We start from the raw sequence: 15,917 nt of genomic DNA on the forward strand, positions 1-15,917 counted from the left end.
CGACGGTAAAGACCCCGAAAACGAATTAAAAGACCAAATGCCTTGCGTAGTTTCATCTGAACATGCTGAACCAGGACTGGTTTGAAATCTCTTTTTGAAGCAGCATAAGGTAATCCCAAATAAGTGACTATTGGCGACGACTGAAAAATAACACCATTGCCGCAATCGAGAGTCGCCCTGACATTATCCTCTAAACAATTTACAACAAAAAATTGACATTTTTCAAAACTGATAGAAAGGCCCAAACCTTTTAAACAATTAATTAAAATATTAAAATTAGAAACAAGACTAGACTTGGACCGGCTTAGAAGGATAATGTCATCAGCATATGCAATGTAAGACAGATTTCGAGATAATGAAACAAACGAGCAGGAAAGAGAATTAAGGGCAGTAGCTAAACAAGAATTGAATATATAAGGAGAAATAATTCCTCCTTGTCTAATTCCTCTACCCACTTGAATTAATTTGGACTGAGATGAAGACGAACTCGGACAGATACGGATCTTTAAACCAGAATACCAAGAGCGAAGGACTCGTATGACAGCTAGGGGCAATCCAGCATGGATTAAAGTGAGCAGAGCGGATGCATGAGAAATGTTATCAAAGGCCCCTTTGATATCAATCAAGAGGGCGTATAGCGGTTGACCAGAGATTCTCGCTTCTTCAATAACTTTGCTGAAAGATGCATGGGCATGGTCACATCCCAAACCTCTCTTGAAACCAACTTGATTAGAACCAGTGTCAAGAATTTCAAGAAGATCCTTCAAACACAACTCAAACACTTTCCCAATCATAGAACCCCTAGTAATTGGCCTCCAGGAGCTACAAGATGACAAGTCTTTTTTCCCGCTCTTAGGAATAGGCGTAACTATGCCAATATAGAATGACGATGGTACTAAACCAGTAGTAAGTAAAAGGTTGAAAAATGCCAGTAGAGTAATAAGAAAAGAAGAAGGAGCAAGTTTGAGGTGATTAGCAAATAAGCCATCATGATCCTTAGCCGACTGCGCCTTTAACGTTTTGATTGCTCCACGTAACATATCCTCAGAAATCCTGTAATCAGTTGAAAAATTCTTCAACCTTTCATCTAATTGCAACACAACACTGTTAGAATCGTACGAAGTCGACAACTTAGAAAAATAATTTTCCCACTCTTTCAGCGATGGTGTGGAATTAGTATCAGGCATGTTAATCCGCCTATTGCCTCGGAGAACATTCCAAAGGAGATTTTTGTCCTTGTCGTTATCAATGTTTGAAGAAGCTTCTTCTATGATCAGGTTATTATGACGACGGAGCTCTGCTTGGAATTCAGCCTTTCTCTTTTTCATTAGCAAAAAAAACTGGATGCGAGTCTCTTGGCTTACCGAGGGCCCGCCATTCCCAATACGCTTGTTTAGCCGCCTTATTAGAATTTACCAAAAAAGGATTGAGGCTCCAAAAAGGTTTCTGCGCGCCCAATCTTATCCTATTAGTAGGAAAAACTGCCGCAGCACCATACTTTAAGCAATGGATTAATTCAAAATAAAGACAATTAATAGTCAAAGAGGGATTACTATCCATTGAATCCAAACTATCAGGGATATAGACTTTATCAATTAAAGTCCCAACTCTTTCTTGGTAAAGCGGTCTAAAATTTGGATTCCAATCAACCCGATCAAAAAATTTAGGAAGCTTATTACCAGAAAAACGAACTGGGGAAGGACGAGAAGCCAAAGGGGGTATAAGGAACTGAAGCGGCATGTGGTCACTAAATATATGATTATATAGGCTTATGATTTGGTTTACTGAATGATTTTTCTTTGAAGTATTATTTTGTCCTTCTTGAACACCAGTATGATTAGATAAGGTGCTGGGATTTGAACCTGCAATAAATGGGACTCATGATCTGCAAATATAGAAAATTCTTTTTGTTAAGCAAACTTGGTGTCAGCTCGCGTGCAAAAATATTATTTTCAAAAGACCTGTTGCTGTACACTAGCTCTACATAGATGTTGCCAGCAATTTTTTCCCTTCGGAGGAGGGGTTGAAAGTTGAAAACTGAAGAAATAGTTGGATAGCGCACTAGTAATGCCACAAATGATGGTGCTTTGGCATATTTTTTAATGAGAATGGCTGCAGACAAGACTGACAGGAGACAATCATTGTTTATGGACGTCGCTACACCGGACTTGCAATTTCCTGTTTTTAGAGATGTTTCGGAAATAATGTTAATATATAACATTATTTACCTATATAATTATCTTGTTATCTGCGTTATTATTTTTTCAATGTTTCTGAGAAAGGTGTTAAATTTGAACGAGGCTGATTATACCAAGACGTAAACTATTTGTCCAACATGGACTGACAACTGCTGAAGTAGTATTTCTTTAACGTAGCTATCACTCCAATTCTCATGAATGAAAATTTTAAAATTTAGGGTCACTTTATAAAGCATATTACTCTTTCAACTACTTTGTGCGAGGTCTTTGATTTTGTTGTTATATATGATTTTGGGTTCAGTGTAACACCCCAGCTTTTGCTTATGACTTCTATTGCTGGATTATGTGTCCTGAGGCACTTTCTGTCGCTGCGAGTTGTCACTTTGAGCTATCACTCTTGGTTTCTCCTGATTTCTTCAAGGACTTGATTTCAGTTCCTCGGCTCCTTTGTTCATTTGACATTGTTTTTACTTGTTGTTAAAAGGTTTGTAAATATTCGCAGTTTTTTCTCCTGTTCGGTGTAACCCCTACGACCCCCCAGAATATTTCCCGTCTGCTTGTTCAGACATTACATTTATGTCTCTTCCGTTTCATTTATCGATAGTATTCTAAACATCCGTCGAACTACTCATCAATATTTTGGAACTGCTAGAAGTCTCTAAGGTGAAAGGTTAGAGTTTCGTCTTTAACGTTGGGAAGCTTGAGCTTCTCGCTTTCTACTTGTGTGAAAGTAGCCAGATACCCTTTGTGACTCTTAGCTTCTTCTTAGTTCAGTCGGTAGGAACTATCACTTATTTTCGGCTCTTCAATCAAATGGCCGTCATTTTTTGCTGCACCATGTCGCTTGTACGATGGGAAAACGAGGGGGGGGGGGGGGTACTAATTTACCTTGTTCCAAAAATGGTGTTTTTTTGTGCTTTCCCTTCTTCTCAGGGCTTTGTGAGGGAGGGAGGACGAGGTAAGGAAAGACGAATTTTGTCAAGAGTATCGAACTAAGCGAGGCCTACTTTCTGCAGACTGAATATTGGCTTTGAATTATTTTTTACCCCCCCCCAAAAAAAAGAAAAGAAAAATATAGGCTAATCATCACTCCCAGAAAAATTTAACCTACAGTCCTAAAATATTGCAGATTCAATATGTCAACAACTCAAGTTTTGTTGAAATTTACTAGTTTTTCAAGGAAGTCAATATACGCTAAACTATGCGTGGCGCTCTCATTTTTAATCCATTTCTTGTAATATTCATTTTGTCAAATATTCAACTCTTGTAAGTTTTTCCTTCGCTTTGGTGGAACATATGTTGATTTCTTCCATTCATCTCTGAGAAGATTCTAAATGCTATATTTTATGTCTGCTATAATTGTTGTGGCAGTGTTTTAACTAACCTCCTCGGGGCAATTTTTTTCACCTGAAACTGCTGTAGCCTTTATTTTTTCTTGAAATATATTCTTTGAATATCAGTTGTGCTATAAATTGGCGTACGGACAGTGACTGTAAGTAAGTAGCAATTTTATTTCTCGTCATGAATCAAGAGCCACATACCAGAATACAAAATAAGACAGAAAAGTAACATAAAAGTTCAAAATACTTAGCTGCCACGTAGCTTAAGGTAATTTTTAGATTATAATCTTGCTTCAAAATAGGTTTCTAAAGAGATAAATAAATAAAATATAATATTTAGTGACAAATTAAAACAACTTATCCCTTATTAGGGAGATAGGGCATGGGAAAGTGGCTTTATTTGTATAGGGCTATAGCTTTCGCAAGGGTATTGAGAGGCGGCAACTCTGTTGAAAGGTGTAAATTTGGAGGGAAAACTAAAACTGTAAGGAATACTAACATATTAAGATTTGCCTCGAGGGCTCGGCTGGGAAATGGCCTCTTTGTCTTTTTTATTTTGCTATCATCTAAAATAGCAGCAGTTACAATTAAATCGTCCAACTTTGATCCTACGTCTGAACACATGTTCTTTGATTTCAAAAGCCTCGAGTTTGAAAATTCCATTGACAAATTTGTTTCCAAGTAGACAGTTCTACTTTCGCATCATAAGTTTTTCAATGCAAAGGCTTAGCTTCAGAAAAAAACAACCCTGAGTTCAAAATAGTAAGCTGCCATACAGCTTAAGGTAATTCTTTTATGTTTCAAACTTAAAAGCGGCAAAAAAAGTCAAGTATTCCCGTCTGCTGGGTAGGTTTATCCTTCTTCCCTGCGAATGTTGAGGGGAGATAAACAAAATTACGACTCTTCCTGAAGTTTAAAGAAAAAACGATGAGAATAGCTTTCGGACTGAAAATTCAGCATTAATGTTGCATCCAGATGTAGCATTCCCCGTGGAACAAGCTTTCGGACACGCTCACTATAAAGTTAAGTCTCAAAAGTGGATTATTTCGATAAAATTTTTTGGGGCTTGTTCGGGCTTATTTTGAAATTCTAGGGCGTTTTTCTTACGCTGACAATATGGCAACACTGCCAGTGTTGCTAACGCCAAAGGCCTTTTTTCGCGTCAACCAAAGAGACTGTTTGAGCTCAACCACTCGGTGTGGTTGAGCTCAACCGCTGTTTTTGCGTGAAACAATGACGAACCAGGTTGTCATGAAAAGTGTTTTCGCGTGAAACAATTGTTTGGTTGAGCTATTTTTTAACCAGAACTGTCATTGTTTTTAACCGTAGGGTTATACCATTCATAATTATTGGTTGAACTTTTCAGGCGTATATTTCAAAAATAAGAATGTGTAGGCTATAAATAAGTTTATGTAAAATAAGAATTATAAGCTAACAAATAGAATATTAGCCACGCAAAAGTAAGCTTTGATTTTGTTTTTTCGTATTAGGGCTATTTAGATAAATGTTGGGCTATATCCTGCAATTTGATTCACATAGGCCTTAAGACATTCATAGGACAAATCAAGAATTTGAATTTGGGCATTAACCTTTACACTGAGGCTCCAAGACTTGTCTAGATATTTGGAAATCGTTGTTACAACTTGTTGAGGCTCTTCAGGGTTATGGATAAATTTTCAGGTCAAATTCTAGTTTAGCCACTCTTTGCTATTTTGGAAAAGGGTTAGGTTAAATTCTAGTTAATTGACTTCTAGCTATCTTGGAAAGGGTTTAGGTTAGGAAAATGAAACTTTTAGGGATGGGTCTACAGGCTAAAGTATGTCACAGGAAGGTATTTTGAATTACCTACCTCTACTCCTTCTCCCTCAAGAGGGCCCTGACCTTTGATGACCTTTAAAAATATGTATGTTATAAAAGTGAAACCTTGAAAACTGATCGTCTGTGAGGAAGAGAGAAGGAGTGGAGATGGTACTTCAAAACACCTTCCTAGGACATACTTTAGCTGGTTGACTAATCCCTAAAAGTCTCATTTTCCTTATTTAAACCTTTTCAAAGATAGTGAAAAGTAGCTAAACTAGAATTTTACCTAAAAATTTACTTAGGACAGGTATTGCCAGGCTTTCATTTTAATCCTCTTCTCATTTCTAAGTTTTAGAAATTTGCCTACTTGACTGGCATAGGAATTTGACAGGACCAATTGAAATTTTGGAAAACAATTCTACATTGATTTTCAGTTATCACTTTCTTTTTCTCTAGTTTAAGCCCTGAAAATCTTTGAAACTTCATAAATTGTGATTGAGCAAAGTGAAAAAAGCAAAGCTGAAAAAGTTTCCTTGTATTTCATTTAAGTAGATGATATGTTTTGCAAGGTTTCACTTTCATAACACAAAGATTTTAAAGGTCATCAAATGTCACTGTCCTCTAGAGGGGGAAAGAGTAGAGGTAGGAACTTCAATTTAACTTCTTGGGACATACTTTAGTTTATAGACCTGTTCCTGAAGGTGTCATTTCGTAACCAAAACCTCTTTCCAAGATAGCAAAACTATAATTTTACCAAAATTTCAATTTTCAATATAATTTCATTAACTTCAGCTTTCAAATTTTTTCTTTATTCAACTTAAAAATACAAAACAATATTATGTCCTAACAAGGAGCAGAGCTCATAACGCTGGGAAAGTGAAGAAACATAGAAGAAATTCCAAAATTTAACATGGGAAAAAACAAACAAAATAGAGAAAAAAAAATCACACAAAAAGAGAAGTAACAAGGATAAGTAAATAAATAAATATTGGGTAGGAGGGGCATGGGAGGCCAGCCCAAACACTGGGACACCAAAACAAAACACAAAAAAAAGATCAAATAATTTAATTTACCATCATCAATGGCAAATAATCAAAATTTTAGCAAACAATCTTTAATCCTTGCTTTTTTAAATTTAGCTGAGATTTTTGGGATGGATCAAATAGAATTTTGTCATTCACTTATAATTGTTTGCAATGAAGGGTATTTGGTACCTAATTGAAAACCATGACCTTTCAGAACTTACAAAAGGAATTCAGTACATCCCAGATCTCCAACAATCCAAACAAGGAAGTAAAATTAACAGAGATTTATCATAGAAATAATTTTTAGTGAAATTCATTTTCAGTAAAATGTTTTTGTAAAATTTGGTACTAGGTTATTGGAAACAAACCATTGATTAACTGAGGCAGTACTAATAGTCAAACTTTTAATCAATGTTAATGAATCCTTAAGGCCTTTTTTCACATCAACCAAAGAGACTGTTTGAGCTCAACCACTCGGTGTGGTTGAGCTCTAATTTCCAGGTCAAACTCTAGTTTGGCTACTGTTTGCTATCTTAGAAATGGGTTAAGTCAGGAAAATAGAACTTCCAGTAATGAATCCAAAGCAAAAAATACATAAAATTCGAGTTTAGCTAATTTTCACTATCTTGGAAAGGGTTACAAGAATGAAACTCAGTAATTAATCCAGGGTCAAAAACACTCTGGGAAGGTACTGCCAGGCTTCTATGTCAACCCTTTTCTGATTTCTAAGTCTTAGATAATTGCTTACTCAAAAAGTCTATACCTATACTATTGAAATTTTGACAAAACAAGATTTACCTTTATTTTTAATTATCAGTTTCTTTTACTCCGGCTTTAGCTCTTAAAATGCAATTCCTTTTATTTGAGTAGCATTTTAAGCCATATCAATATTTTTTTTTTTAATTTAGGAAATGTCTTTGCATATCTTTAAAACCTTATAAAGTGGATTGAGGAAAGCTGTGAAACAGTTTCTTTGTACTCCATGTAAGCAGACCTTCCCAGAACATACTTTAGCCTTTAGACCCATCCCTGAAAGTTTTTTTTCAATCTCACCCCCTGGTGCTCTTTTACACATTGTATAAATTGTGAAGAAATTCCTGCCCCCTTGCTAAAAGTCTTAGAAGTATCTTATATCAAAATACACCTGGTACAGTTTAATTTTTTAGAGATGACACAGAATAGCATTAAAGCTGAGTATTTGCTTTGCAAGAAATGTGTCCCTTCTGTTGTAAAGCATTTTGGATAGACACTAATCTAACCATGGGCGTATTGCTGTTGCAAATGGTTTTGCTTAAAATGGTTTGGAAAACAAATAGCAAATGTAAATTTGCTTTTTTATCATTATTTAAGACTAGAATATCACAAAGCTATGCAATCACATTGCTTGTTGTATCTTAAGTAAATACAATCCCTGATGGAGTTTTGTTGATACCTGTCTTAAAATTAATTTGTCTAAATAAAATATATTGTTTATGGGACAGTAGAGAAAATGGCAACAACCATGAATTGAGTTTTTTTCAATATTTCTTTTTTCAAATAATAGTTCTCTGGTCACATTTGTGTTCTTTGCTAAGTTGTTGGCACTCTGGTTTGGAATCCTTTGTCCAAGGGGTACAGGTTTAATTCCTGGTATTGCTAGTGTATTTGGTTTTTACCAGCTAAGTATTCACCATGCTAGTTTGCATCTTAAGTAAAGCAATCCCTGCTGGAGCTTTGTTGACACCTGCCTTACAATAACTTGTCTAAGTAAAATACAATGTGTATTGAAGATTAGTGAAAATTGCTGTAAATCCATCTTGTTTTTTTTTCAATATTTTTTTTTTAATAGTTGTTTTACTCTGGTTGTAATAATGTTCTTGGCTAAGTGGAAAGCACTCTTAGTAAGAAATCCTTTGTCCATGGGGTACAGGTTTGATTCCTAGTATTGCCTGTTTATTTGTTTTAAATGGGGGTCAGTGATGTTAGACAGATCTAAACCAGCTCTAAATAGGCAAATGGAGAAATATGCAAAAGGTAAGCAGGGAGGGTGTACAAAAGCACAAGATTTCTGGCCCCAGCCCTTAATTGCAATTCTTGGCCAAAGGGTCACAAAGTGGAAATTAGCACTGCCAGTTTAGACCTTGATGTGTCAGTGCTGCCATACTTACTTACTTGCATATTGGTGTTGAGTTTGCCCACATTTTATCTTCATTACTATCTAAAATCATTTAGACATTCAGCAAACTGTCTCAAACCACAATTAGTATTGAATAGTTTTTGGGCCTTACTGACTTTCCCTTTATAGCAAAGGTTTATTGTTGTGTATAATGTAGATATTTTAAAGTAATCAATCATTAAGAAGTCCCTTTTAGTTTTATCAAGTTTTTGAGTAATAAACCTTTTTAATTACCTTAAAATATTTATTCAGGTCCTTTACTATTGGCTGCCCTTTATATTACAATAATGATTAAAATATATTGTGGTAACTAAAAATTTGGATAATCCAACCTATTTTACCATCTTAAGGTTGTTTACAAAGGTGTATGAAATATTTAAGTACTGACTTAGCTACAGAAAACTTCTAGATATTATAAAGTGTGAGCAAGATGGCTCTTACTTTGACCATATCTATGGAAGCACTAATGAGAGAGTGGGTCATTTGATGCATTTGTAGGATAGAGTGAGATGAGAAATGAAGTGTAGGTTTGATGAGAGATGGCTGGTGAATGTGATGAGGGATGAATGTTTTGCAAAATTTTAAAATTTTGGACAATTTCTCATGTTGACACTAGAGTGCAGACGTAAAATTTTGTCATTTTTTTTCTTTGTTTCTGTTATGTTAGACAATGTTGAATATTCTAAAGTGAAGTTTCTTTTTTGTTTGGAATTGTCATGGCCCTAGGGCTTTAGTGCAATACAAATTACTAATGTTTATTCACTTTCTTTAAACAAACACAAGGTCTATGTCTCCTAGCTTTAACAAAGTCAAATGTAATTTTAAGACCAGGATTTCAAAGTAGGTCAAATGAATTTCTGGTAAAAATGAGCAATTTATGAAACATCTAGATTAAAAAAAAAGTCTTTTAGACAACAAAGAAGACAATTGAATAAAGAAAAGTACCTTATATCATAATTGTTGTGCACCCTTAAGATAGAAATGAACAAAGCTTCAATTAAGATTCTGTTTTGTTTAAACAGACAGAAGGGACAAACCTCCAAGCTTTGACAAATACAATCTCACTTTGTGACTCCTATCTTTTCAAAGGGGACTTTCTTTGGATTTTTTCTATCCAACTAAAACTGAAAAGGACAGCATAATATACAAGTGACCTTCCAATTACCCTACATGGCAAGAGAAAATCATTAAGTTAGGCTATGCTTTATCTCAATCCCCCTCCCAATGTGCAGAAATATGGCTCAAATTTCATATTTTCAATGCATTTAACCTCCTGTCACCTGTTTTTCTAGTTATTGTTTGTCACATTTGTTTAATTTACAGCTACATGGGATGAAGTTAGAAAGACAGATTGACAAAACAAATGGAAAATAGGAAATTTCAGCAATACATTTTTATATTGGGAGGATTGAGGGGTAAAGTAGAGCAAAGTTGTATATAAAATGTGTTACCAGCTATTATTCTAAAAATTATGAAGCATGAATTTTTCTTTTTTTTTATGTTTCTTTCTCTTCAGGTCCTAATAGGGCTTTACCAAATCAAACATTCTATGCCCAGAAAAATTAGCAACAAGGTATAGTCTATATACAAAGGCTTATGTTATTTAACTATGAATATGGAATGTATATGGCAATCAGGAACTGGATACATGCTAAAGCAAGTAAAAAAGAAAGAAAAAACTTCCCTAGTTAGCTCAGGAGACTTTTAATAGATTACTCTTCAGATAATTGCCTATGATACATAATTTAAATATTTACCCCTGTACAGTAGGGTGTTAAAACAATCTAGCACAATGTAAGATACAGTATATTTAGATATGATGCTGATTTACAAATTCCAGGATTCTTTGTTGTAGTTTTCATAATTTTGTTGATAAAGTTTTATATATTCATCATATTTTATTTTATGTCATTAACATTAGCCAAACTAAACTTCTCAATAGAACTTGAATGTGGTGGCTACAATGCACAAGTACTGCAAAAATCTTACAACACATTATGTGTTATGGTAACTGTTCAGTGAGAAAAAAACTATTTTCCTAGTTTAGCTTAATTTGTTATATTTTTGTGCTTATCAGAAATATTTTGTTAATTTTAGGCAGCTGTCCCCCCCTCAAAAAATTCTTAAACATTTGATGGTTTATACTTAACTAGTATTCTACTGAAAACAAAAATTAATATATATTTTGTATTGAAGAAATATAAAGCCCTTTGGATTTTTTTTTATTAAGATTAAGCAGTTTGCTATTTTCTTTTGTTAGGCTAAGCCTGTAATAGTGCTTTATTGTGAAGAGTCAAAATTTGTAGGGATTGCAAAGGCTAGCCTGAACAATATGTTATTACAAATTATTAGGTTAAACTTCTGTTTGGTAAAATTCTAGTTTAGATAAATTTGTATTATCTTGAAAAAGGTTTAGGTTAGGAAAATGAAACTTTTAGGGATTGGTTTAGAGACTAAACTATATCATGGGAAAGTATTTTGGAGCATCTAACTCTACTCTTTCTCTCTCTTAAAAATGTTTGCCTTAAATTACCTTAAATCACATTGTCTAATGAAATAAGGATTAAATCCTGCTGGTTAGTGATGATGACTGTTGGAAATCTCAATATTTGGTCCACACCTATAAAAATGCTTGTGTTATAAAAGTGAAACCCTTGCAAAATAAATCTTCTACTTAAATGACAAGAAAAAAGCGTTTTTAGTGTCATAACTTTGCTCAATTTCAATTTATGAAGTTTCCAAGATTTGGAAACTTTCAGGAAATACATTTCCCTATATTTAAAAATGAAACACTGATATGGCTTAAAATTCTACTCAAATAACAAGAATTGCATTTTCAGAGCTAAAACCAGAGAAAGAGAAACTGCTTGCTGAAAATTAAGGTAAGATGTTGTTTTACCAAAATTTTAATAGTTACAGACCAATCCAGTATGCAAAATTCCCAGACTTAAAAACAGAAGAGGGTTATCACATAAGCTTAGCAATAGCTTCTCAGAGTATGGTTTTAGCTATGGATTAATCACTGAAAGTTTCATTCTCCTAACATAACCCCATTCAAAGATAGCAAAAGTAGCTAAACCGGAATTTGACTGGAAATTTAATCTATAGCCTGGTAGGCTAGTAGAATTCCAAATCAAAACAAAAAGAAGTCAAACTAGAATTTTATCCTCTGTTTAGGGTAGCTCAACAAAGCTAAAGTCTTATCATTTAGGACTTTTTATAGATGATTTTGCTTTTACAGTATGAATACAACATTTTCCAATATATTACCTGAACAATTTAACCAAAGATTCCACTAATTCAGACCCTTCCTATCTCTTCAAATATACCAGAGAGTATGCTAAATCATTTTTCAATTCTCTCTGACCTCAAATTAATGTGAAATTTGTCAAATCCGGAGGAAATTAAGCCAGTGCTAAATCATTTAATTATAATAGAATGCCACTCTTAACACTTTACGGATGTTTTATGATTGAAATTTTTTGCCCAATCCGACAAGTAAAAAGAGTGTTTTCGCGAACCAGTTTTGTTTGAGCTCAACCATATGTAATTTTTTTCCGTTTTAGCGTTAAACATATAAGCTGGTTAAATCAAAGCTGTCATTGGTTAAACCAGCTGGTTGACGCGAAAAAAGGCCTTTGGATTAGTCAGATAAGTAATCGGACAAGTAAAAGAACACGGGGAACGAGGCTGAGATGCCACCTGTCAAATCCAACAAGGCTCAAGTGCTAGAAAGTCTATACGAAAATATTTGAAATAGAAAATCTTCCAACTAAGACTCCAAAAGACAAGCTCTAAGATCCGGGTGACTGTTTATAATTTTACAATATTAATGGATTTTTCAAAATAATAATGAAATATACATTTTTAATTTTATTTTTTTTATTAATGTATTCACTTCATCACTTCCAAAAAATTACTTTTAGTCAATTTTGTAAGTTTATTACCTTAAATTTACCTGAAATTGCAGCTTGGAGCAATCTCCAATGACACGTAGTTGAATGGGTACATTTGAGAAAACTTCTTATTGTCTGAGAATACCAACTAGGCTAGGCCTGATGAAAAGAGAAGTTAGGAAAACTTGGTAGCCTATGTTTTGCTTTTTGAAGCTCTTATATCTTTTATTTTGGAGCCTCTTACCAATAAATTTTTCTCTCAATTGACTTTGATTTACGTATACAGGTAATATGTCTACCAAAAGTCTTTGTCAAAGGCCTTTGAGGCCTTTTTTCGCGTCAACCAAAGAGACTGTTTGAGCTCAACCACTCGGTGTGGTTGAGCTCAACCGCTGTTTTTGCGTGAAACAATGACGAACCAGGTTGTCATGAAAAGTGTTTTCGCGTGAAACAATTGTTTGGTTGAGCTATTTTTTAACCAGAACTGTCATTGTTTTTAACCGTAGGGTTATACCATTCATAATTATTGGTTGAACTTTTCAGGCGTATATTTCAAAAATAAGAATGTGTAGGCTATAAATAAGTTTATGTAAAATAAGAATTATAAGCTAACAAATAGAATATTAGCCACGCAAAAGTAAGCTTTGATTTTGTTTTTTCGTATTAGGGCTATTTAGATAAATGTTGGGCTATATCCTGCAATTTGATTCACATAGGCCTTAAGACATTCATAGGACAAATCAAGAATTTGAATTTGGGCATTAACCTTTACACTGAGGCTCCAAGACTTGTCTAGATATTTGGAAATCGTTGTTACAACTTGTTGAGGCTCTTCAGGGTTATGGATAAATTTTCAGGTCAAATTCTAGTTTAGCCACTCTTTGCTATTTTGGAAAAGGGTTAGGTTAAATTCTAGTTAATTGACTTCTAGCTATCTTGGAAAGGGTTTAGGTTAGGAAAATGAAACTTTTAGGGATGGGTCTACAGGCTAAAGTATGTCACAGGAAGGTATTTTGAATTACCTACCTCTACTCCTTCTCCCTCAAGAGGGCCCTGACCTTTGATGACCTTTAAAAATATGTATGTTATAAAAGTGAAACCTTGAAAACTGATCGTCTGTGAGGAAGAGAGAAGGAGTGGAGATGGTACTTCAAAACACCTTCCTAGGACATACTTTAGCTGGTTGACTAATCCCTAAAAGTCTCATTTTCCTTATTTAAACCTTTTCAAAGATAGTGAAAAGTAGCTAAACTAGAATTTTACCTAAAAATTTACTTAGGACAGGTATTGCCAGGCTTTCATTTTAATCCTCTTCTCATTTCTAAGTTTTAGAAATTTGCCTACTTGACTGGCATAGGAATTTGACAGGACCAATTGAAATTTTGGAAAACAATTCTACATTGATTTTCAGTTATCACTTTCTTTTTCTCTAGTTTAAGCCCTGAAAATCTTTGAAACTTCATAAATTGTGATTGAGCAAAGTGAAAAAAGCAAAGCTGAAAAAGTTTCCTTGTATTTCATTTAAGTAGATGATATGTTTTGCAAGGTTTCACTTTCATAACACAAAGATTTTAAAGGTCATCAAATGTCACTGTCCTCTAGAGGGGGAAAGAGTAGAGGTAGGAACTTCAATTTAACTTCTTGGGACATACTTTAGTTTATAGACCTGTTCCTGAAGGTGTCATTTCGTAACCAAAACCTCTTTCCAAGATAGCAAAACTATAATTTTACCAAAATTTCAATTTTCAATATAATTTCATTAACTTCAGCTTTCAAATTTTTTCTTTATTCAACTTAAAAATACAAAACAATATTATGTCCTAACAAGGAGCAGAGCTCATAACGCTGGGAAAGTGAAGAAACATAGAAGAAATTCCAAAATTTAACATGGGAAAAAACAAACAAAATAGAGAAAAAAAAATCACACAAAAAGAGAAGTAACAAGGATAAGTAAATAAATAAATATTGGGTAGGAGGGGCATGGGAGGCCAGCCCAAACACTGGGACACCAAAACAAAACACAAAAAAAAGATCAAATAATTTAATTTTCCATCATCAATGGCAAATAATCAAAATTTTAGCAAACAATCTTTAATCCTTGCTTTTTTAAATTTAGCTGAGATTTTTGGGATGGATCAAATAGAATTTTGTCATTCACTTATAATTGTTTGCAATGAAGGGTATTTGGTACCTAATTGAAAACCATGACCTTTCAGAACTTACAAAAGGAATTCAGTACATCCCAGATCTCCAACAATCCAAACAAGGAAGTAAAATTAACAGAGATTTATCATAGAAATAATTTTTAGTGAAATTCATTTTCAGTAAAATGTTTTTGTAAAATTTGGTACTAGGTTATTGGAAACAAACCATTGATTAACTGAGGCAGTACTAATAGTCAAACTTTTAATCAATGTTAATGAATCCTTAAGGCCTTTTTTCACATCAACCAAAGAGACTGTTTGAGCTCAACCACTCGGTGTGGTTGAGCTCTAATTTCCAGGTCAAACTCTAGTTTGGCTACTGTTTGCTATCTTAGAAATGGGTTAAGTCAGGAAAATAGAACTTCCAGTAATGAATCCAAAGCAAAAAATACATAAAATTCGAGTTTAGCTAATTTTCACTATCTTGGAAAGGGTTACAAGAATGAAACTCAGTAATTAATCCAGGGTCAAAAACACTCTGGGAAGGTACTGCCAGGCTTCTATGTCAACCCTTTTCTGATTTCTAAGTCTTAGATAATTGCTTACTCAAAAAGTCTATACCTATACTATTGAAATTTTGACAAAACAAGATTTACCTTTATTTTTAATTATCAGTTTCTTTTACTCCGGCTTTAGCTCTTAAAATGCAATTCCTTTTATTTGAGTAGCATTTTAAGCCATATCAATATTTTTTTTTTTAATTTAGGAAATGTCTTTGCATATCTTTAAAACCTTATAAAGTGGATTGAGGAAAGCTGTGAAACAGTTTCTTTGTACTCCATGTAAGCAGACCTTCCCAGAACATACTTTAGCCTTTAGACCCATCCCTGAAAGTTTTTTTTCAATCTCACCCCCTGGTGCTCTTTTACACATTGTATAAATTGTGAAGAAATTCCTGCCCCCTTGCTAAAAGTCTTAGAAGTATCTTATATCAAAATACACCTGGTACAGTTTAATTTTTTAGAGATGACACAGAATAGCATTAAAGCTGAGTATTTGCTTTGCAAGAAATGTGTCCCTTCTGTTGTAAAGCATTTTGGATAGACACTAATCTAACCATGGGCGTATTGCTGTTGCAAATGGTTTTGCTTAAAATGGTTTGGAAAACAAATAGCAAATGTAAATTTGCTTTTTTATCATTATTTAAGACTAGAATATCACAAAGCTATGCAATCACATTGCTTGTTGTATCTTAAGTAAATACAATCCCTGATGGAGTTTTGTTGATACCTGTCTTAAAATTAATTTGTCTAAATAAAATATATTGTTTATGGGACAGTAGAGAAAATGGCAACAACC

This window comes from Artemia franciscana, chromosome 8, assembly GCF_032884065.1.
Source record: "Artemia franciscana chromosome 8, ASM3288406v1, whole genome shotgun sequence".
Taxonomy (NCBI): domain Eukaryota; kingdom Metazoa; phylum Arthropoda; class Branchiopoda; order Anostraca; family Artemiidae; genus Artemia; species Artemia franciscana.